Here is a 21852-nt window from a genome sequence, read left to right as displayed (position 1 = left end):
GATGTGTGTGTGAGTTTGTAAGACGTCCCATAACTGAACGCAGCTGTGGGTGAGTGTCCATCCAATGTGAAATGCTTATTTATCTAAGATGAACTATTATTTATGTGAATGGCTACACAAGAGTTCCTGGTTTCTAGAAAGAACACAAATACCGCTAAGTCAAGTACTGCTCATTTTGCCTGAGAGCTATATATAAATACCCAAAATACTATGAGCAGTTGAGACGACTGGCTGCAAACTTAAAAACCATGATTTCGGCCTCAGTTTCAAGGACGCTCTGTCAGTGCTTGAATCCTGGGCATGGTTCCCTGCTCTTACTTCCCCCCGACTTGGGGCCACAGCCCCAGCAATCCACCTCCCTCACTTCGTGTTTCTCAACTTCTCTTGGAACTGCCCTGCAGACCAAGTCCTATCTCTGAAAGGCCGCTGTGTTATTTGTTATACTTGGGATCCGGCGTGAATTAAAACCATCCCTGGAAGGTTGTGCATCGAACCAGGGAGGAATGAATAACGTCCATCAGACATCCCTATATTTTATGTCAAGCCTCTGCCATGTCGTCTGGAGGAAAATCCATTTAATGAACACGGGCCTCGGAAGCGAGGTGAGTGGCAGAGGGGTGCCGGGCTCCTGTCCAGGACGCGAGGCTTCCTGCCGTTGGGCACAGTGGGGAAAACGTGGCGGGTGTAGAGGGCTGGGTGGGCCAGACAGGACCCACGCTTGGCTCCACTCCTCACTGACAAAGCCTGGCCTTGGTGAGCCCCAAGCTACAGTCTCCCCCACTCCACACGGAGTTGCTTCCAAATTTCCCTCTCCCTGCTCTCTGATCCCCACAGACATGCTGTGTTGAGCTTTCCCAGAAAGGAGGAGGCTCACCATGCCCCCAAAGACACACACTTCAGGGTTTCAGGGACCAGGCCCTTGGCCCTCTTTCCACTTTGGCTCCATTAGTTGCAACCCCCCGTCCTTTTTAATTTTTAATTACCATTGTCTACTCACCTTTGTTTTACCCGTGACATCTTCAATTTAAACAGGATCCGAGAGGTTGATGTGGACAGTTTTCTTTTTAGCTTAAGTGACTGCAGCTCGTTGGGTTGTTAATTATGCAGGGAGGTTTGCATGGCTGAGGCTGGTGATTTGAATATGTTCTGATGTCAGGCCTGTGTCTGGGCGGTGGGGCTTGTAAAAGGATTATGATGATGTATATATGGTTCGTGGCTAAGTGGGCTAATGAAAGGGCCTCATTTAATCCAACACAATTAATTAAATTAACTTATGATATTAACCCATCTTTCCGTGCATGTATAATTTATATTAATTGATTTGCTGCATTCAAATTGACCAATCAGATGGGTTGCTGACAGCCTGAGGAAGAACAGGGGGTCATTAGCATTACTTTGATGCAAACCATAATTGATGGGTCAGTGTGTTTTAGGGAGGTAGCAAAAGCTTTGCTAATTGTCATAAGAAGTCGAAATTGATTGTGTCTGCATTAGTACATAAATTTAAATTGATTAATGTTTTGTGCTAAAATTAATGTCCATTCTGGGTGGGTGATACAATGCCTTATTTATTGGATTCATTAATGCAGTCTAAGGAAAAAATAGTGTTGGAGTTTGCTAACTGAGAGGAGGTGGTTGACAAGAGTCCAATGGAGCCATCGTGGGGTGAGAGCATCCCCATACCCGCCTGCCCTTCAGACACATTTGCGCACAAAGCCGTTAGTGAGACCATCCAGGTCCGGCATTTAATTAAAGCTCTTTTATAGACAATTACGATAAAAAGCACCCTAAATGCGGTGAACAGTGTGGGTGCCGGGTCGGGGGGGAGGCGTTTTCTAGAAACATGATCGCTTCTCGGCTGAGGCTTAGATGTTAAACGTCATCACAATTTATACCAACCTCCTCTACAAAAAAAAAGAAAATGCTCTCAAACTTGCTTGAATTGCAATTTATACTTTACAGCCAATTGACAGAGATCATGAAATCTAAAATCACAGATGCTTTATTAGAACATACAATTTAAGCCTAAGCTGCATTTTTCATAGATGCTCTTACATGGTGATTTTTATTCTGAAGATTCTCCAGTTAATGTGACTTGGAACCTATGTGGGTTTACGTTTTAAAACCCGGCATGTAGTTGGGTGGATTTTCCGAACCTGGCCTCTGCTATTTTAAAGAATAGTTGCGAAGATCACTTAACGTGAATAATAAGACCTGGAGTTCGGTTATTACTAAACACACAAATCCATTGAGAAGGAGGGAGAGCAGGGGATGTACTGGGAAGTCCGCTTAATTCATTTATCTCCTTGCTTTCTTACCCAGGAAAGCTTAACATCTGCTTCTTATAAACTGATTTAAATAGAAAATGTGTAATGCATCCTTTTACCAAATGGTTCTTTTTTTTTATTGATGGAATAAAGCAGTTTGGCTCTTCTGTTTTTTACTACAGTGCATTCATGCTCTTGGAAATGGAACTTCTCTGTTTTCACAAGGAAACATTTTGAACCTCACCCACCAGGGAGAAGATTAGAGATCCCTCTTGCCTGCCTTATTGAAGTATGCAAAGTATTATTTACAGACAGCTTCTTGAGTCTAAAACAGTTGAATTATATTCAAATATCACTCCATGTGGTGGCACTATCGAGTAACAAACAATAATAGGTTCTCTGAAAGTAACTTCCTAACTTTGGTTATGGGAGTAATGGATGCAGAGTGCTAGTTTTCTCTTGTCAGATTTTAAGGACCGCCATTCAAAACTAAGTCATATTACTCCAAGACACCCGTGATGGGCTCTGTCGTCGCTGCAATCCCGCGTGGGCCGTGTGGGGAGATGAGGTTCTTATTACTTGTTTAAATTATGTTTAGTGCTGTTGCTTTATATATCCGAGATTTATATATGCCTCGTATGCACTACACGCGTAAAATATATTTGTATATGTGTCAGCTTATTAAACAACCAGCAAAATCCAGCATGAATTTGAACATGACCACGTTCTGATTTTCTCTTCAAAACGGGAATGAGAAACACTTCATTGCTTATTCCGTTGGAAAAATTACAAATAAAATCTCCTCTATCTTTTAAAAAAGTCATTTCTTTCAGACACGCAATATAGGGAAAGAGCTCTTTTCCCTAATACTAGATTATTTGCGATGGTTGGTGCGGGGGGGACGGGCGGGCTTCCTGAGGCCTGGCTGGGGGTGTGGGGGGGCGGGAGCTTTAGCAGGCACAGCCCCCCAGACGGCGGCGGTTTTTACACTGTGAACGTTTATAGCGTAATCCCTGAAAAATGTGGCTGTTTTTCAGAATTGCTGTGTCGTTGCTGCTTTTGACGTTGCCTTAAAGCACATAACGAGAAAAACTGACTGCAGAATATTCTTGCATGTTGGCAAATGCAGAATTCAAATGAATATCTTGGGAATCATCGTCTTAAATTTAAATATTTGCTGGCATTTCTTAAGGTTGGGACGGTAACAAAGATAGTGATTTAAAATAATATTGTCTTAATTTAGCAGTTTTGTGAATGGGTCACAGATGTTCTAAGAGAAAATTAACATTGTTTTGTTAAAAAAAAACCAAACCGCTTAGCTCTCTGCAGAATGTGGTGGCAGTTGGAATAATTATTTTGCTAATCAGGTAGTGGTTTGTCCTGAGGCAGAGCAGGGCTCCTCCCCAGACTCTCCTCGCAGGGCCCTGGCCCTGTGGCTGGGAGAGGCTGGGACGGAGAGGAAGCAAGCGGGCTTCCCCACCAGCTCAGCCCCCGAGCTGCAGGGAGTGGGGAGCCCGGCGCCCGAGGCCGACGCTCGGCAGTAGGCAAGCCGCGCTCTTTCCTGTGTGGGTGCTGGCACTCATTAGGCCTTGCCATTCATCCTGGCGTCCTGGCCTGCGTCCTGCGCTTCTGTCTCCGGCCCGGCCACGCAGCGCTACCAGCGGTAGGTGTCACTGCAGGCAGCGAGATGGGCAAGCGACTTCCAGAGCCCGGGAGGAAGCATGGTCATCAAAGAGCGGCAAGGGAGCATGGGAATATTTTTTAACATGTCTTGACTTGTGAGTGATTACAGGTTGATGATCGAGTGGAAATAAAACCCCTCTTGAAATGCTCTGCTGCGGCCCGACCCCGGCGGTGCGCTGCGTGTCCTGCCCGAATCCTCGCGGCGCCGGGCTCTGCAGGGCAAGGTCAGCATCGCCGGCCTCGGCCTTCTCCTCTCCTGCTGAAGGCTGGTCTAGCTGTCGAGCAGGTGGATCACTTACCAGGACACGGGCTATAATCCCAACACCGTCAAACCAGTTACAGCTTGGGTTGCACCGCAAAGCACGCCCTACAGTCACTTGATCGTGCCGCTACCTAAGAACTTTCCAGAAAGAGAGAACAGCTCTTTGAAAGGATGGATACACCCCCCTTCCTTGCTTATTTTTAGGGACCCGGTGCAAATGTGCAAAAACCGTCTTCATAGTACACAGGCAGGCCACCAGAGTCGTGAGTCATGTCGGTTTTACTGTGGGTGCTCGGGCTTCCTGTGAGATGCCTCGGCCTGAGCCCTGCGTCCTCCATGCTGGACTCCAGGTACGCAGCAGGCTCACCCCCGACCTCTGAGTCCGCTTCGTGACCGCGCGTGCACGCTTTGCCCAGAGACGGTCCGTGTCTTCTTGGTTCCTGTTTCCCCACGCTCCACGGGTCTCGCTTCCCAATTCAGCCTGTGAGCTCACACGGCCCGAGGTGGCTCCTGCGGGGCAGACGTGCCGGGAAGGGAGTCAGGCCCGGCCTCGGCTGCCAGGAGGCCTTCACTGCTCCAGCTCATCCGTGGAAGTGGGACTGCGTTTTGTCACAGGTTGATTTGCCTGAGATACACCTTCTGTTTATCCAGAAATATTAACAAATGGGTTTATTTTGTCCTCAGTTTGGCCACACTTGAAGTAACCTGTTCTTGCTCATTAACTAAAACTCTGCATTCTGTTGTGCTTTGTACTACATCAGAACGTCTGACCCCCATCTGACCTTCGGCGTGAGCTAATGGGATCTCATGCCGGTTCTGCTGGAAGGTTCTCTGCCGTGGAGGCTTCCCAGGCAGAGCATGAGCAGAGGTGGGTGTCCTGGGATTACTCTGAGGTTGTTTTTGGAGTTTCTTTCCCATTGACTTTTGTACACACACCAGCAATAGGCTGAGAAAGCCCACGCTTGTGCCTCAGAAATACCTGAATAAATCAATATCCAGAAAGATTTACATGAAGTTAAAAAGTGCATATAAGCACGTAAATATGCCCTGCCAGAAAAAATACCTGTGATGCTGGAATCTGTCCTGTGTATTTTATGCTAACATAAATATTTGGCGGCTCTGAAAACCTTCATTTTTAATTGAAATGTTTCCTTAGGAATGGGGATGTTGATGCTCGTAGGCATCTTAAATCACACAGATTCCATGTCTAATTCCACGTTTGATTCAGAATCCTCTGACATAGGAACAAAAATTTAAATTTTGAATTTCACATTCTGATGTTGCATGAAAACTAAAAACTCACAGCGATTTCTGAGCTGCCCATATTTATTACCACTGAGACTGTCAGCCCTGATGTACCATGTGCACAAAGGGGCCAGGTGTAATCATTTGCTTACCCGCTTGTCTAGCGGGAAGATCTTTATTTCTCAGCTATGAAGACTGATCCGTGAGGTTAGTTTAATGTAAGGAAGAGATCTACTTCCATGTGTTGATAATAATTCGATGATTAATTCGTGTGGCTTCCGTGGAGGAAGAATTGGTTTTAAGTGGCCCTTCCAGTTCTTTTCTCATCAGTCTTAGCCGTGTAATATTCATAACTCTGGAGTTTCAATATAGTTTTAAGTATTTCTCATATTTCTAGAAACTGATTTTTTGAATCATGTGTAACAAAATAAGCTAATGGACTATGAGAAGCCCAGTGGATTTTGAAAATGCGTACGTAACAAGGGAGTGATGCCTCTGTCTTTGGAGACAAGGTCTTGGGGGCCACTCCCTTCCTAGAACCTTTGTGTGGCATTTCCTCCCCAGTCTGTGCAGAAGAGGCCAGGCTGAGATCCAACACTGACATAACAAAAGTTCTGTAAGAAGTTTAAAAACTAATATTTGATTTTATACATGCTGACAAGTTGATAAAGCTAGACATGCCCTGTGCTATTAAAAACTCAAACCTGAAGCAAACCAGCAGAAAAGGCCCTCACTTAGTAGTGGCATTTTTTTATGCCTCCTGCAAAAAAAAAAAAAAAAAAAAAAACAACCCTGTAATTTGTTGGGGGTAAAACCAGTGATACAGTTTGGAAAATTGTAAAGGGTAATGTTGCCACTTTCTACTCTAAGGATGCATCCTGCATTTTGGTTGTTCTTTCTCTGTTTGACACTGTAACATTCACAAATACTGGGAATAATGGGACATGAGCACACGGTCCCAATGCCCATGGCCGTGCCGTTCCCGCGCGTGACTGTGTAACGTGAGTACCCACAGACTCCAGCTGCACGGCGTCAGTTCGGGGTCTTTGCTGGGGGTGTGTGGGATATATCTCCTGGCTCTGAATCCCTGCAACCATCTTCATGAAATGCCATCCCTGCATCTCCAAAATTATTGCACTTTGTCTGTGCTCTCCTGCACTGATTTCATGAAGAGACCTCTCTATATTGGACCATGCTATTTCCTTTAGGAATCTCATGCTAAGTGTTCATATTTTCAGCTGTTCAAGCCGTGTTTCCAGGACATGCAGATGAACACGGCGGGTGCTTCAGCGACTCAGTGCTGGAGGGCTGGGACCGAGGGCAGACCGTTCCAGGGAGTTCTGTCGGCAGACAGACGCCCGAGCACGCTTCCACTGGGAATGAAACTGGAAAGCCACGCATCAAAATAGTCACAAAAGCATAGATCTGTATTATCCTAATATAAAAATATTAACCTTTAAAAGTCAGGTCTGAACTCCACAAATTCGCATTGGGAGTAAATGTGTATTTCTGAGTCTTTGGGAAAAAAAGACAGCATTGGAATTTCCCCCAGCTCATCAATATTTAGACATACGCAGGGAACAAAATAGCATTTCTTTAACTAATACTTGGTTAGCGTAATACCCAGTGAGGCTTGTATTTATTTCCGAGCATCGTGGCTAGTGAGCAAAGAAAGAGCTTAGTCCCAAGTGTAAAAATAGGTTTTCTGTATAAATTGGCCCCAAAGGGAAATTTTCCAGATCAGTTTCTCGTTACTGGACATGATCCAGTCAAAATCATATTTGTTCCATCGTCATGTTACTTTAGCAGGGTGAGCTCAGTAAGGGGAACAGGTGCTCCCTTGTATCGATCAGGGATCATGGCAAAGAGGTCTTATTAGATGTGGGAGGCCACCAGGAAGGCGTGAGGAATGAAGAGTGTGCGCGGCCGGTTATTGATGGGGGCAATAACCGAGCTGCGGGGCGGCGCCGGATCCGAGCGGGCCGCCCGCACATCACCACACGTCCGCGCGGGGAAGAGACAACATGAAGAAGCATGGCGCGCGGCTCCTCACCTGGCAGAGTTATTAAGTTCATTGAAGGAAGATGAACGGCTCCAATATGTTAAACACTGGAGGCGGTTAACAGAGAGCTGCTGTCAGGAGGAGCGCCATTGTGTGGGGAGCTCGGGCCGCCTTTCTTCATTTTGTCCTTTTGGAAACTTGACTGTGGTTTCACTCCAGCAACCCCTCTGCGTGCCTGCTCTCGGCACAGGCTTCGGCAAAGCCGAGAAACACAGCCTCCCTGCGGGAACCTGCTACCCCTCCAGGTTCTGGAAGGTGCGGATGACCCACGAGGCAACCGAGAGCCAGGTCCGTGCTTCAGCTGGCACGGAGCGTCAGCGCCAGGCCAGCGCCACGCGGTCAGAACACGCAGCTTTACGTTACCCTAGCAGAGGTAATTTGGCAGCCACAAAAGTTAAGAAAAAATCATTTTACATTTTGCTGGAGTACAGAGAGCTCGAAATTAAGAGACAGGCGACTCTCAGTATACATTTTCCTTCAGGGTTCAACTTCCTTTCTCTGCGGAAAGGTCACGGCATGAGTCAATGTTTTTAATCCTACCACGGCGGGATGACATTCTAGGGGATGTTTGCAAACGTATCTACCACGCTGCCCCCTTCGGAACAGTCTTTGAGTCCGGTCTCTGGATCGGGCCTCCCGCCGCCCGTGGCACGCGTGTTGGGTGGGAGCTCAGCACAAAGATGGGCCGAAACAGAAGTCCAGAGGAGTCACTGGGATGGGCATGCTGGGGCCTGCACGCGGGTCGGGATCGTCCATCGTTTCAGGTCCGAGGTCCCTCTTGTATGGGGAACAGCTCAGCGTTCCTATTTCCCTCCGCCACTGGCCCAGTGCCGAGGGAGCTGGTTCCCTCCATGGCTGGCAGTTCCTCAAAATACACGCTCTCCACAGCGTCCGTGTTCTGCCTTCTTCCAGATGGGCTTTCGGATTCATTCCGCGGTCTCTTCACATCCCATGGGCTGTGTCTTCCCCACGTGTGTGTTGTGACCAAGTTGGACAAAGCAGTAATCTAATTCGCAATAGTACTTGCTGTTTGTTTCATTTCCTTAAACAAAGTATCCGAAATTTGAAAAACAGCATGAAAGTGGTGAGGCCACGGCGAGGGGCACTGGGGCCCGGTGTGGAGGGGATTCCTGACTTCTGCTCACTAAGGTGGAGCTGGTCCAAGGAGTGCGCTCCGTGCTGGCCACGGCCCCACGGGAATAAACCAATTTAACGCCATTTTCTGTCCTAACAAAAATAAAACGTGTCCCTGCTCAGTGAACCTGAGAGCAGCAACTATTTAAACATGTTTATCGCCCACATTACTTAACAGCCGTACAGACGGGGCCTTCGACGGGGCGCCACAGAGCAGCACGGAATGCTCTAATTAAGGCTCCATCCAGGAGAGCAGGTGGGTGAGTCGCCTCCATTAGGCACAGCCGTCAGCAGGTGGCCCCGCAGATCGGGCACGGGCGAGGCGTGCAGGCGCCCTGTGGCCCCGGGAAAGGCTCGCAGACCGGTTCCCTCAGAGGACAGAGCTCTTCTAAGCCCCGATGTGGACAGCGAGCCGACGGTAAAACTAAGCAGGGATTTTGTTTGAATGAAGTGTTGCTTCTGTAACAGGATATGCCCTTCATAATAGGTGGATGGTGACCACTGGGAGATCGGCTGTCCTCTCATTAGCCCCATGTGCTAACCTAGTTCTTCATGAGCTGGGGGTCCTGGATATGCCTGCTTCTGCCCTTGCCGCCACATGATAGGTGCTCGACAGTTAGCACCTGGGTACGGACGGGCTTGCTCGCCAGGCCAGGCCTCCCTGACCCCCCGCTCTGCCCTCGTGCCCTCCATTCTCCACCTGTCAGAGCTCTCGGCGCCACCAGAGACCCGGTGCGGGGCGGTTGACCTTCCCGTTCACAGTCTCTGTCCCCAGCACAAGGGAAGCCCCACACTCAAGGGACCTCCCAGGTTTTTCCACGTTTGGATATGCAGAGTCTCTAATGCTTCCTGACATGTAGTAGGTGCTCAGTAAATCTTAGTTGAGTGAAGGAAGAAGTCATTTATTTAGTCTGCAAGAGAAACCTGCACAGTGGGCAACAATATCCCCATTTTATACATGAGAACACGGAGTTTCAAAGAGGTGAATGAGCTCAAGGTCGCTCCTCTTCTTTTCCATCCTCTCTTTTTTAAATTAACACTGTCCCCTCCCCCCATGCCCTAAAATGGTCAGGTCCCACTGAATTCTCTACGTTGACCATGCTTTTCTTACTGATTGGTCTGTTGTTTTGTCCTGCAAATATTGTAATATGGTAACCCAGATGCATGAGCAAGGTTAAATGGTTTTATTAAGTGTGTAATTAAAACTTCAGACCCTCCCCTGGATTAAACAGCCTGTTTAACATTTAACAGATATAAAGAAGTTACCAGAGCTATGAGTCGGGTTTCTGTTCTGACGCCTTTCTGCCACGCTGCCGTCATTCGGGCCTGGGGCTGGTATGGCTTTCATGGTCGAAGCGGATGCGAAATCTGCAGGACGGTAACCTCACACATTTAAGTTAGTCTTACCAGAATTTCACAATCTTACAGCAATTCATTTCTTCCACTAAATTTTAACTACTCTAATTTTCTTAGGGAAAAAAGAAGGTAGACTATCTCTACAATGATTTTTTAAAAATATCCTCTCTTTTATTTAAAAAAAGCACCTGACCCAGCTCCGTTTAGTTTGGAGTATCTCTTGCCTGTCTCCGTCCACACACAAGCAGGCGCGCACACACACACACACACACACAGAACTAATTCTTAACTGTGCCTTCCCCCTTAGCATTTTATCTGGAGCATTTCTTGCAGTTTCCTAAGATTCTTACCAATTGTAATGTTGAGTAGCATACAAGGGTTGTTTTGACCAAAGATTTAACCTGTTATCATCTTCCTTCCATGAATGTTACTGTTCTTCAGGATCATGCACCATTCACACTCCCAAACATTGTTCTTAGGAAAAAGTGACTTTTGGAGGCAAGTGTGCGAAGGATTGGACGTGTGACCTGAGACCACAAGGGCGGGCAGGGGCTGAAGCCGGTGGCGTTCCTGGGGTCTGGTGTCCGGAAGCGCAGTAGGCCAGCGCCTGGCTGTGTGTTCCACCTGTGCACTCTGCCCAGACGCAAACTGAGCCCCGTGAGCCCCGGTCTGGGCGGCCTTCATCGATGGGAAACAGAAGTGACGAGTAGGAGTTAGTACTCAGCTCCTTGCAGACATTCGCCAATTCTGAAGACATGTATTTCCTTTCAACTCTAAAGAAATGAGTTGACTTGAGCTACCTCGTGCTGAGATGTGTCTTTTTCTATTTTCCTGCTCCGTACACATGAGGGCACCTCCCATATCGTAGTTCTAACACCCCTGGAGCCCCCCAGCACGTGATCCCTCGCTGAGACCACAGAAACGCCGTGTTACACGGTGTTTGTCTTCCCGTGCTTGCACGGGCCATTCTGGTCAACTGCCTCGCATACTCCACCACTGGAAACGGTCCTTTAGAGAAAAGGAGAGTAGGAGGGCAAAGAGATTTAAAGGGAAAACAGAAAACCCTAATGTTTACAGCGGTGAAAACAGACCATCCCCGAGAGAGAGAATCAGCCACGTGGGTATTTGGTGACCCAGCAGGCGAGCTGTGGGGGAGCCTCCCTGCCTTGGTGGGGCGTCCGCCTCGCTCCCTGTGTGGTTGGCAGCCCTGCCTGGGGCTGAGCAGCGCTGTGAGAGGCCGCGTGGTCGTCCCGGCCAACGGCTGTGCCAGGAGGTTGGCTCCCACAGGAGTCTGAGGGCAACTCCCAGCTAGAGATGTTCTTGTCTATCTGAGTGGACTTCTGCTCACGGACTGCATAAAATAATGTGCCCCTTTGCCCTATTAAGTTCCGTTTCCATGGTTTTAATCCACACGTAGGATGGGGACTGAACCGTGTGCGGTAGATGAAGTGACTTGCAACCGTGAGGAGCAGCTTTCTCCAGAAGCCAGGACCTGCCTCCGACGCCCGCTCCCCCCGATGTCCACAGACGGCGCTAGCAAGTGACTCCGCCCAAAGTGCACTCACCGAGGCTGCCAGGAAAATTTAAGGTTTGCGACTTTGTCCCCGTAAGAAGTTTAGAGCTAAGTTAAACGTCGTAAATAAAGCTGGAAAGTAGTAGTCTGAGGGGTCTCATTTTACCGGGTGGGATCTGAAGAGTGCGTTTTATTTGATGTGTTTATGAAGGAACACCATGGCAGCACATGGTACTTGGTTCTTGGCCTTGAACGGCTTATGGACATGGAGGAGACAACGGTTATATCAATTGACCCGAAATTACAGCACGTTTTATCGATAACTTACAGCCAAAGTCAGCCGCTGAGATCAGGATAACTTAACATCTTTATTTAAATATCCTAAATGTAGTGAAGATTTATCTCCATGTTGCTTTCTTCATTTTAATAATGGATCCATCTGAGAAACCAGTAAAACCTACGGATCCTTCCAGAAGTGTGCATAACCCCCCCCCCCCCCCCCCACAGCACAGCACTGGGCAAACGACTGCGTCTGTCCACACACACCGAGGTAGGGTCTCGTGGTTGTTTTGTGCACATGCGCAGACCACTCCCCACCCCACACAGAAAGTGTTTTCAGGGTTTTATAACATGGTTGGGACCCAGGAAGACACGTCCCGGAGACAACGGGGGTTTCTGTGATGCCCTTTCTGATCCCGGTCTGTCACCCTTCCTGCATTCCCTCCGGCGCCATGAGCACTCGTGCTGGCCCAGGTGCCCGCAAGCGTCCCGCCCGGTCGCTGCCCTGTTCCCGGAACGCCTGCCTCCAGAGACCTGCCTCTTTCTGCGACAAACCCACCCTGCCCACCCCACCCCCACCAGGATGGCCCTTTCTGTCAAGAGATTGACAATTTTCATGCTTCCTTTTACTTTTTTTTTTTTGGTGGGGTTGGGATATTAGACACAGGAGGGGACGTATGGGACACGTCGTGTCCACTACAGGGAACCGGAAAGATAATGAGATCAAGGATGACGGGACTTCTGTCGTAGCCACGAGGAAGTCCATTTTCACGTGCCTTTTAGGGATTTTGAAATGTATCAAGAAATTAGAAATCATCGAGTTCCAAGTGCCGCAGGCGTGGGCGGCATGTCCATCCCTGAGCGGTGATTTTGTGCTGTGCTAGGTGCGTAGGAAGAGTCAAAACGGGGACCGATCCGATCGCAGGTCTGAACGATCGTGCGAGCCGTGTTTGCCAGAGGAAAAGGCATTGCTCAGCCATATGCTGCTCCAGCACTTGGTATTTACGGTTTTTGCTTCTTTTTTCCCATTTCTTCCTCTCCTGGGATAAAATACAGAGTTCCTGAGATTAAACCCACCGACGTTTAAGGCAAGTTGTTCCGATACTCGCTGAAGTTAGAAACTTACTTGATCTTGAAACACTGACAAAACGTCCCCGTCCGCTGGCCCCCACTGCCGATAGGCCTGCGCTTTGCCCCCACCCCACGGGGGGCGTTCTGCACTCACTACAGCACGAGGGCTGTGTCTCCTCAGGTGCCCCAAAGTCCCAATCTCCCTGGGGTGGCCAGACCTGCACGCCCCGTCCTTTTAGAGAGAAGATGCTCAGCTGCCTCCCGAAATGATTTGTAAATAATATGGATAGGTCATAAAAAGAACCTCAGGTTACTCTTGTTAATCCTCAATGGGACTGAAGCACAGACCCTGGGTCTTTGTACTGCAGTACTGGGGACGTTGAGGCATTCATGCGTTCATTCCTTGGCGCATCCGTTCATCCAGGGAACATCCATCACTATGAGGCCAAGCCCCTGCGGGAGGTGCTGCACACCCACTGCCAGGATTGTGCTTCCTGGGTTCCGGGAGTTTCCAGCAGCTACGACAAAGGGGGGGTCTGATAAAGGAACTCATGAGGAGGTGCTAATTACTGATAAGTACTTACTGTGTTAGTCTTCTTAGGATTTTTGCATTTTAATAGGAGCCATTCCTTAAGTGAAAGGAATGAATTTCTAATGCTGTTAAAAATGAAATTTAGGGGGAATGAGGGTACTCATAGCATCATCCAAAAGGCATTTCTAGTGCTTATCCTACACATTCAAGACTGGACTTCTAAACTCCGTGAACATCTTAATAAAGATATTATTCATTCTTTCCCCACCACCAACAGTTAAGTTGGATCCCGGTTTTATGCTACAAAGACGAGAGGTTTACAGTCCTAAGGGAGGTTTGACCAGGTATGATTATAATCAGTTAGTGGGAAGGCGGTTTTACCTAAACCATAACCTGGGTGAGCAGAGCACGAGGAAGATACCCCGGGGGAGAGAGCCCACTGGAGCATGCTCTGGAGGCGGGCCACAATATGCAGAAGCGCCACGTTCCCACCCGTGCGCTGCTGAGCAGGCGTGTGCAGAAGGCCACGGAACCCGCAGAACCCCGGGAGAGAGCCAGAGGGCTGCCCGCACGGCACTCCATTCTTTACAGACTGCGTCTCGTGTAAATAATTCTCTCTCTCTGGTTTAAATCTGTATGCCCATTTTAAAGATGGGGCCAGGGAAAGCTCCTGAGAGGACCTCAACTATGTTCAGAACGCATGTCCCCGGGTGTGCTCCCCGTCACACTGTTGCTTGTGCCCTGGGGAGCCCCGCGAGGGTGTCTCCAGCAAGAGCCCTCCGCCTTCCATGGCCACCCCGGGCCCCCCTCCTGACCTCGTGCTGCTGAGCTGTGATCCCCGGAAGAACGAGGCTTCTGCCCCCAGCTGTCCGCCATGAAGCCCCCGCCCGCAATGGCTTCCTCCTTGGCTCAGCTCGGGGAGCTCTCCCAACCAAGTGTCCGAGAGGGAGCCTCCCGGTTCAGCCAGCCCAGCCTTAGATTCGGGTGTTTCTGTTTGAGGGAGACAAGGTCCGTGTAGCTGGGGTTTTGGAGTAGAGACAGGAGAGACCAGGGAAGCTGGACAGTACTCCTCACCGAAGCACCAAGGGAACACGGAGGTGCCACGGTCCACGTTTTGGCTCAGCCTCATCCCCTTCTTCCTCGGGAGCATCAGAATCATGCAGACCCACTCGCAGCTGAAACACCGCAGAGGCCGTCCGGAGGGCATGCTGCTTCGCAAGCCTCAGAGAGCCCGTTGATATGCACACAAGATCACGTATGATGCTAACTATTTTATGTATGTGGTCTCCTGCCTAAGACGGTTCAAGAAGGGAAAATATCATCTGTGAGCATCCCGGGCTTTAGGGCTCCGGACACACAGGAGGAAGTCGGGCAGTTTCTTAACTCCCTCCTGTGTTCTACAGGTGCGTAATTAGCAGACAGGAATCTGAGCAGGAGTGGGTTCAATTGGGTATCTCCTTATTACCCAAGATGTTTCATTTCTCATTATAAGGTAACTAAGACTGGGTGACCTAAATTAAAACAAAAATCAACAGCGAATTAGCTGAGTTCAAAGAGAAAATGTGACCCTCTGCACGCTTAGAGCGAGTTAAAATCCCCTGCGTTTACGGGTAATGGTGAGCTGTCTGCAGAGCCGGGGATGACTCACCCTGGAAAGCTCCCCCTCCCGCGGGTGCTCCACACTGACTGTGTTTCATTTATGAACATGTCCTGTCATCTGTGATTCTTCTGTCTGTTACCCAGTTTCTACCCATTTTGCACTTTGTATCCTTGGAACAGAGATTTTAAAGACAAGTGAGTAAGGGGAGGGATCCTATAGAATTAGAATTAGAATGACCCCTCACCCATCTCTAAACAGACAACAAGCACGACTCTTTAAAATGTTTTATGTCTTCAGCAGCCCGTTGCACATGAGGATTTCTTTGTGATGCATTCTGACCTTGGGAATGTGTGTGCACATGGGTGTGTGGTCCGTGGCTGTGTGCTAACCAGCAGGTTGAGGGAAGCGTGTGTGCGACCTACAGCTTAGCCTTTTTACAGCCGCGGTCCTGGAGATGGGGAGCACACAGGGGGTGAAAGGCCACTAGTGGGAACCTGACGCAACTCCCCGATCCCTGCGATCCGTCCCAAGCTCCGTTGTCCCGTTCCTGACGTGGGGAGCCTGGTGCCCACTTGGCTGTGGGTATATAAGGCTTAAAAGGAGGGGAAGGTTGGAGAGGGTCAAAGGGACACACTCCAGGTGCCAGATGGGGATGCCCTGGGGCTGTCCCGCCCCCCACATGGCGGCTCTAGCCAGGGGTGTCATGCAGCACGTCTGGGATTTGCTGAGAGAGTAGATCTTAAAGGTTTTCTTCACAAGAAGTGAAACTGGAGCTGTGAGGATGGATATTAACTAAACCTAGTGTGGTCACATACATCCCACATGGCACACCTTAAACTTGCAAGCATTAGATGTCAATTATGCTCAACAGTGCTGAAAAGGACAAAAAGAGGATGAAAACAGCCCGGTGCTGGTGCTCTCCGAGGTTCCTCTCTGGCCCCAAATCTCTAGGCGTCTGCAGCCATGGGCCCCGCGTCCCTGGTTAGGGCGCCTGAGATGTTTGGCTGCAGGGCCCACCTCCCGGCCGCCACCGTGTCTCAGGCCACAGGGGTGGTGTGCCTCCTGGGAACAAAGTGGTGGCCGGGCAGACAAGCTGGCTCAGGTCGCACGCAGCGCTGAGAAGGTCTATGAGCCCTGCTGATGAGCTCAGTGAGAGTTTATGTGAAAAGCTGAAGCAGTTTTGCTTATGAAAAGTCCTAAATTACTGCTGATAGTCCAATTAACTTCCCCACGATCCATGCATGCATAATGGCCATCCCACAACTTTCTCATGAAGGGAGCCGTGCACCGTGCCCCCAAAGGCCCGGGGCCTGGACCTGGCTTCCGGCATCCCCGTGGGCACCTGCTGGGCCCTGGGGGCTGATAACCTGGGAGAAGCCCCCAGCTTCGGGGGGCCCTCAGACCATTTATACCTGCATAATTAGGATGCGTTTGAAGAGGTAGTGTTTTTGCGAGGATACATGCATGCACGTGGGTCGGCATCCATGTAACCGATGGCCTTATTCTGAAGAAGTACAATGCCACAGATTACAAATAAGAACACAGTTGATGAAGAGAGCGATGAATCCCGAGGGACGAGGAGTGGGGACTTGGGGACGGGAGCCATCGGCCGGGCCCACATGGCTCACAGCGCCAGCCCGCGTCCTTCCCGACCCCAGAGACAGTGAGCACCGCCTGTGGTCGGCGAGTGATTTTGTCCCTTCCCCCTGTAGACCAAGACTTCAGCAAAGAGCGGCCAGCAGGCCGGGCTGGCCTGCCCTCCGGGCTGTCTGTCAGCTGCACTGTTCTCTTGCCGACGCTTCGCCGGACGGGCGGCCCCGTGCATCCCTCTCCCCCAGCGCTTGGCTGTTTGATGAAATTGGGCCCAATGAGGCAGAGCCCGCACCCAGAGAGGCTCATTCATCTGTATTCCAACCCTGCCTGATGCCGGAGCTGCCCCGTGACGCAGGTCGGGTCACGGTGGCTGTCACCCCTTGTTTGCACACTCTCGTGTCTCCGAACCGCCTTCCTCAGGTCAAACCCAGATGATTTGTGCCAGTTGCATGGGGCGCGGACTGCAACATCGATACGTTTCCACACGGCTGCACTCAGACCATCCGCCCTCTCCGGTGCCCGTCCGTCTGTCACAACGCCACGTTCCCCGCCGTCGTGTGCGCTTCCAGAGAGCCGTGAGCGGTGGAGGTCTCAATCACCAAACGTCACGACGCCACACAGCGTCCCCCAGTAATATGACCCTGGGCCGCTTGGAACCACCCTGCGGGCCGCCTGTGGGCAGGGAGGACACGTGGAGAGGCAAGGACGTGTTTCAGGGCCCGAGTCTGGGGCGGGGAGCGGAGTCTACAGCGATGCTTTCTCTGTTCAGGTCTGATTTCAGCAGCACGCCTTCCAAGTGGCTGCCCTTCAGCGCGGAGTTTCTTCAGCAAATCCTTATTCCGAATGCAAGAGAGAGGGAGATTGAGAAACGGGGTCCTTGCTTGTTAAAAAGAGGAGGTGTGTATATCTTCCTCCCAAAATACCTTGAGCCTTCCCAACAAAAGTCAGCAGCACTTCGAATCCCTTATGTATTACATCAAATAGTTTTATCTCACCAATTCTCACCAGGGTGTTTTGTAATGTTCAGAATATATATAGCTTGGTCTCTTTCCTAATTATGTGATCAAATATCCTGTAAGAGACTCAATCTTTTAAAAGCCAGCATCCTGAAACATGTCATTTTGTTGTCCACACCTTACCAAATGCTTTTATGAGGAATTCATAACACAGGGCGGCTGTCATATTTCTACATGACAGAAAGAAATGGCAGGTTTAGGGTGACTTTCTCCATTAGCAATTCATTTTATTTTTAGTTAAGTCTTGCCCTTGAGCGAAAGGAAGAGAAAAATGAATAAAGTGACTCTCGTAAAATATTTTGATCTTTAGGTGATATGACTGTAAGCTTGTGAGCTGCACCACAGCTCAGGGGCTTGCAGGACCTAGAATCATCTTAACCTAGAATAGGTTCATATTCAGGACCTGCATGTCCTCCATCTCTCCAATGGCCAGGCCCCTACTCAGACTGTCCTCCTGGGACCGGCAGCCCTGGCCCACCTCGGGGGCATCAGACAAGTGCCATCTCAGACCCCGGCCCAGACCTTCCGAACCAGGTGGAGATGTTCGTAAGATCCTGCTCAAGCCCAGGAGGCTCCGGTTTCGTCACCCCTGTTCTCTCAGCGTGAAGACAGTGGGCGCCTGGAGCATTTTCTTGTCAGCATCTTGGATTGAGCACAGCAAGAATCACCACGTTGGTCACAGCCACGGCCTTCCCCAGATTGGTCTCAGAGAAGTGGCTTCCCCGCCACGGTGTCCCTCAAGGAGCCACCTCCACACAGCTGAGCTAACTCCTGTCCTCTCACCAGTCCCGCCGGGTCCCTGTCTCCCCAGGGCCACTCTCTAGCTCCCTGGTATTTCCTCTCACCCCCAAAATGTCCATCAGTCCTCTTCCTGCCAAGGCAGGTGTGCCTCCTTCTGGTGGCCTGGAAGACGGGGAAGAGAGGCTGTGGCATGCGATGGACATGCCACGGATGAGGGAGTTTGCATTTGGATCCAAGTGCGTTTGTTGCTAAGGAAAGGGTTGACTGCATGAGGGGGAGGTTTCTGGGACCAGAGAGAGCAAAGGGGAGGGAGTGCTCAGTGCCATTCCAGGGGCAGCAGACACACGAGCGGCCTGATGCCCACATTACAATGACCACGGACCACGCACACTCCTTTGAAGTGTGACCAGGTGCAGGAGTCTTCTGCGTGTGCGTGGGGGCGTGTGTGCTTCTAGTTTTGCTTTATTTTGCTTTTGCCCATAAATGTATGCAATTTAAAAACAGAATACACTTGTTGAGAGTAAATGGCCATTTCATTACTTACGTCCCCCCATTGTGGTGCCATTAATTTACCGTGCAATTTCGAGCATCCTTATTCTCCCATACACTGGGGATAACCTTTCTACATCACAGTATCTTGTGCCACCTTACAAGAAAATCCAATTAATCAATTAGAATATCATACTCAAATTACAGTGGAATTATGTGTCCTCTCTGCTAAAAACCATTGAAACTTGCAGTGTATCCCATCGATTAAGAAGACTTGATTTCCAAGTGGCACAGAGGGATAAAGCATGAGTCACGGCAGACCCCTTAAAAGCCATCCATGCTAATGGTTTTGTAGCCGCATAAACGTGATATGTGCTTTCCTTACATGGCAAGCTACATCCACGTCAGGGGGTCATATTTCTGCTCATGTACGCAGCGCCTTATGTGGTGTTCCATTTAATTGCCCCAAAATGAAGATAGCTTTTTACAAAGTCTTCTCCGCGGATGAGGTCTGGGGAGCAGATATGATCGTGCTTTGCTATCACAATACACAAAGTGCACTTAGGCCAATCGATAAGTAACGATTCATAACATTGGAAGTTATGATAATCAGACGTTAGTGGGGACAGAAAGTTTCAGCGTCATCCATCTGTCACATCTCGTTTTATCCCAGATGTGCCCATTTTACGTTTTTGGGCTGCAATCCAGCCTGAGGAGTCAGCCGGGTGTGCCGGGAGGCACCGCCCAGGCCTTCCAGAGCGTCAGGCTGTCTTCTGGGCGGAAGCCATGTCTGTAGGTCATTGGCTACGATGGTCCTGAGATAACATGACCCCTTCATGGAAACACTCATCTGTTGGCCATGTCGACTCCGTGCCTTTCCTTTTCAGGCCCCCTTATCTCTGTCAACACAAAACGCTGGGTTGCGTGTTTCCTCTGCAAATCTTGTTAGTATATTAGAAGTGCAGTATTGATATGGACCTAAAATATAAGTTCATGTCAATGCTACCAATACCAATTTTTTTAACCAATGAATGCAAAAACAAACAAACCAAAAAGAGTTGTAAGAGAAAATAAGAGAATGTGGAAGATATTTTAAAAATCAATATTAGATCTAAATATTCCTCTTTGCCTCCAACATTTTGTATTAAAATGATAAAAAAATGTATATGATATATTGAGTTTTCTTTCCAAATTCCTGCCTCCTTTCTCAGAGATTGTATTTGCTTTCAATCTCCAATAATCAAGTAGTATGTTGAGCTTAAACTGACTTTTTATTTTTTTTTTTTTTTTAAATATTTTATTTCTTTATTTGACAGAGAGAGACACAGCGAGAGAGGGAGCACAAGCAGGGGGAGTGGGAGAGGGAGAAGCAGGCTTCCCGCGGAGCAGGGAGCCCGATGTGGGACTCGATCCCAGGACCCTGGAATCATGACCCGAGCCGAAGGCAGACGCTTAACGAGTGAGCCACCCAGGCGCCCCTTAAACTGACTTTTTAAAAGCATAAACATATGATTCAGCAGACTTGCCATAATTTGATTAAATAATGATAATTGTACTGAAACAAAAATGTACTCTGCTTTCATCGAGAAGTCTTAAGAGAGTGTCCTCGGTTCGTCTCTGAGGACAGAGGGAGGTTTCCCCCGAGGGAAGAGCTGGTGCTGGGCCGGCGTGGAAGGACCAGGTGTGGGGCCATGCCTGCCGCAATCCCTCACACAGGCAGGGACAAGACAATGCGTCTGTGGAGTCACCCAGTCTGCAGAGGCTTAGATGCACCGGCTTTGACCCCACAACCCCCACTGTTACAGCTTTACTTCGCACATGGAGTGCAAAGTAAAACAAAGCCAGACTCGGGGTTCAGACACATGGCCTCGCCCCAGCCAGCAGCCTTCGCTACCCCCACTGCCCCCCTTAGGACACTGGTTTCCAAAGCCTCACCCTCAGGGAACCCCCTGGGAACTTGCTAGAACCATAGGATCCAGAGCACACTGCCGCTTGGGGCTGGGCCAGGGTTTCCTGGTGGGAGCCCTGAGGCTGTGGGGTAGGCTCACCCTGACCACACTGGGAGCAGGCCCTTCCACGGACTCTCTCCTGATCTGCCGGGAAGGCCCACTCCACCTGTGAAGCAAGAATCCCAAGTCGTTCCAGAAAGATCCCTCAGTGCGTCCTTCACCGAATTCTCCACTCCTGCCCTCCCCCAGTGATAGCCGATCTCCCTGCCCCCATCAGCACGATGGGGCCCTAGAACGCACTTTATTTCCGAGTGTTTTACCCTGATGGATAACTTGTAAATGGGTAGCTATATGGCAAATGGAGCTCCATTTGTACTTTTGCAAACGTGGGGGCAGGCCTGACGTTTGGATCCTGGGTTTGCCTCCAGCACTTGGTATGTCCCAACACTGCATCAAAATCCACTAAAGGTAGCCTTTCCATGATTTATTTAGGCGTTCGGACCATACCTGCATCTGTAATGCAAGGCACGCTGGGGCTTCTTGGTGTTATTTAAAAGTCTGCACAACAGTTGCAAGCCAAGAGTTGAGCAATTGGATTATTAGTTTCATGTTTTCTAGAATGCTGGCTGAGAATAATGAACAGCTCACATGTGCTTCAGTGACATATTACTCGGTTTTCACCCCAGAGAGGCTATTTTCTTGAATCTATAATATAAGCCATTGTCGATAATATAAACGCTCTTAGAGGCACTATTAAATAAGTAATTTGAATCCACTTTTGTCAGCTGTGGCTTGTGGCCCCGACTATTTAATTCTGCAAAAATGATAACCTTGAGTTTTGTTTTCTGGGGACAGTCCGGGGTGACCCAGGGGGGCCCATGGCTTTGGGCTCCCGGGCTAAGCAATCAGTGAATAAGCTGCCTTACCTTTCTGACCCTCCTTTTGCTTCTACATCTATAAAACATGTAGCTAAATGCGGGAATGTGCATGTTCACACATCTCCGCTCCCCGGGCCCTCTCTCTACATGCTCCCTGAGCCTTCCACACCCAGTTCCCGCAT

The sequence above is a fragment of the Mirounga angustirostris genome, unplaced genomic scaffold (assembly GCF_029215605.1).
Source record: "Mirounga angustirostris isolate CCGP_5_RB_7025 unplaced genomic scaffold, mMirAng1.0.hap1 SCAF_14, whole genome shotgun sequence".
Lineage (NCBI taxonomy): Eukaryota > Metazoa > Chordata > Mammalia > Carnivora > Phocidae > Mirounga > Mirounga angustirostris.
Note: the sequence above shows the minus strand (reverse complement) of the source record.